The sequence below is a fragment of the Acyrthosiphon pisum genome, unplaced genomic scaffold (assembly GCF_005508785.2).
Source record: "Acyrthosiphon pisum isolate AL4f unplaced genomic scaffold, pea_aphid_22Mar2018_4r6ur Scaffold_21274;HRSCAF=23487, whole genome shotgun sequence".
Taxonomy (NCBI): Eukaryota; Metazoa; Arthropoda; class Insecta; order Hemiptera; family Aphididae; genus Acyrthosiphon; species Acyrthosiphon pisum.
In genome coordinates, this window is record NW_021770723.1 from 26,699 (window position 1) to 30,020 (window position 3,322).

The following is a 3,322-nucleotide window of genomic DNA, read 5'->3' on the forward strand; positions in this document are numbered from 1 at the left end:
AGTGAAGGAAGAATTTATGGTTTTGAAGACAATGGGTCATCACAAACTCAAAAATTTGCTGATCATGGCTTAGTGTTTATGGTACGTGGAATTGTCAAAAACTTCAAACAACCTATTTGTTATTCATTTTGTAAAAGTACAACAAATAGATATGATTTAGCTAATCAAATTCGAGAGGTAGTTCGAGCAGTACACTCAACTGGATTGAATATAATATCAAGCATTTGTGATCAAGGAGCGACCAATACAGCAGCTATTAATATTCTTATGAACGACACCAAAGCACGTTATTTAAGAAAGAATGAATCATTCTATGGTGATTTCTATGAAATAGAATGTGAATCTGATAGCCATAACAATGTAGTTAAAATTTTTCACTTGTATGATACACCACACCTCTTGAAAGGAATCCGTAACAATTTGTTGACAAAAATTGTAATATTTAATGTTGACGGTGAAAAATTAGCTCAATGGAGTGATTTATTGAAGTTATATAAATTGGACAGCAACATAGAAGATGTTAAAATGTTGCCTAGGTTGACTAGACAACATGTCATACCTGCAGAAATTCCGAAAATGAAAGTTAGAAATGCTGCTCAAGTGTTTAGCCAACGAGTTTCATCCATTATGGCATTCTTAGCAAGTGAGTAACATCAAAATAAAACTAATTAATATAATATATAATTTTGTTTTGTTAAACGTATTTTACAGCTCAACATATTCTTGGAGATACAGCTGGAGACACTGCAAAATTTTGTTTATTTTTTGACAAATTATTCGACTCGGTTAATGGAAACTTTGATAAAGTAGTTGATGGAAAGATTTATAGAACAGGAGTAAAAAAAAATTCTCCTCATCACAAATTGTGGGAAGAGTCTTTGAAAGTTTTGAGTACCATGAAATTTGTGAATTCTTCTGCTAACAAACCATGTACTCCACAACCACCCACATTAAAGAATTGGATTAAAACTATTAAAAGTAAGTTTAACTTTTTTTAGTAAGTGAGTTATTTACCTAATTATTTATTAATCTAAAACAGGTTTTCAAAATATATTCAAAACATTAAATGACAACGGTATTAAGGTATTGTTGCCAAGGCATTTGAACCAAGATGCTTTGGAGAATTTATTCGGTGCAATACGGGCTTTAGGATATAGAAATAATAATCCGACATGCGAAATGTTTGCCTCAGCATACAAGACCTTACTCCTCAACAACCTAATGACAGCACATTCTCCAGGTAGTAACTGCGAAGAAGATTTCTCAGGTGGCTGTTTGACTTCTTACCAAACATTATTTGAAATGTATACGAACTGTGAAGCAAATACCATCGAACATGAAATCGAAGAACGAGTCGCTGATTTTTTGCCAAAAAAGTTTGTAGACAATGATTATAATTTAACATTATTAGGAAGTCAAACCCAGAACTATATAGCAGGATATATTGTAAAAAAGTTGAATTCTGTCTTGTTTAAAAACTGCCGTATATGTCTAAGTGAAATTTGTTCAAAACTGTCAAATGACCATCAATTAATTCAGGCTAGAGACTATAAACATAATGGTAATTATCTACTGAAATACCCGAATTCTAAATTTTGTATGTTGGTGCAAAAAGTAATTAATATTATTTCTCATAATTTACCTAATATATGCCATCATAAAAATTTGAAAATAGAGTTGATTAATATTATTGAAGAAAAAGTTGATGTAAATTACATAACATGTCCTGACCATAAATTAATTTTTCCACAAAAATTTGTTAATTTTGTGGTAAAATTAATGGTACATAATTGGTGTACGCAAATAAATAGAATTTTATGTGGCAAAATAAATTTAAATAAAAATGAATCGGACAAAATTAAAATAAATGCTTTTGAAAGGTACAAATTGTTTTCTAAAAAAAAAAGGTCCTCTTAAAATATTATTATTAGATTTTTATGTTATTCACTTTGTTAATTTTAATTTTGAAATATGTGTAATTATTTGTATTTGTAAATATGTGTAAATATTCCCATTGACTAGATATATGTTTATTATAACTACCTATAACCAGTGTTGTAAAAAATACTTTTTAAAAGTATTTAAGTATTACTCGAATATTTTAAAATAAAGTATTTGAAATACCACCCAAATACTATAAATAGTAAAGTATTTGAGTAATACTTTTCAGAAGTATTTGAAATAATCTTCAAATACAAAAAAAATTCTTTTTCTTTTTAGTTCTGAAATAATTTATTATAACAAAAATTTGTGTATGCATTTTAAAGACATGATTTCTTCAATATTCAAAATTCTGATCAGTCATGTTAGTTGTACCACAACAATGAACTTTTCTCTACAAAGTTATATATTAATTTAAAGCTATATGTATTTGAATATCTTATACTGTCATCGATTGCCGTTGATGATAAACAATAATGATAATTATTGATAATAATTTTCTTGGTAAACAGGTAGTGGGTACTAATATAATTAGTAATAATATTTTTGTATAGTTAAATAATTATAAAGTATAAATTATAATTTATAAGTAATTAAAGTATTTGACAACACTGGCTATGACTTTATATTTATATATGTATATTATACTATTTAGTATGAGTATTTCATTTATTCACTTTGTTAATTTTAATTTTGAAATATGTGGCAATATTCCCATCGACTAGATATATGTTTATTATATTGTTAATTATTAAGTATAAAATATATGACTGAGAAATGTAACAAAAGTTCCTACTAATTTTGTATTTGTATATTTAAAATATATGTTTAATATTATAATATGTTTTTATTATTTCATAGTTTTTGTATATTGTTTTAGTATATTTTAATAAAAATTAATTCAATTTATTTTTGTTGTTTGTTTTATTAATTTCAATTGAGTATTTAAAATAATAATTAACAGTGGTTAATGCGCTCAGCGCCAGTATAGTATACTTGTCTATGGCGCTCAGCGCCTGGGGTTGGCAATCTATATACGCGGTGACGGTGCAGAGCTATGAATGGGTGGAGAGAAGGGATCGAAGTTTCATTCACCAGCCACCGGGAGCGCAGTGTTCAATGTCCCGAATATTAACATTGCGGTTGCCTATCTATTAGTATACTTGTCTATGCACTAAATGCTGTTGTGGGTTTATGGTTGATGGTGTTTGGGGCGCTGCGGTGGTCGCCTGTTTGAGACAGGATACGTGAATTTTGCGTGCTGGCTGTTGGTCTGCGATGAACACACCTTTGCCTACGCTTTTGTGCAGCTTTACCGGTCCCCACCATTTCGGTGCGAAGCCGGCGTGAAATTTTTTGTGCGCGTTTGACAAGTGGTGTG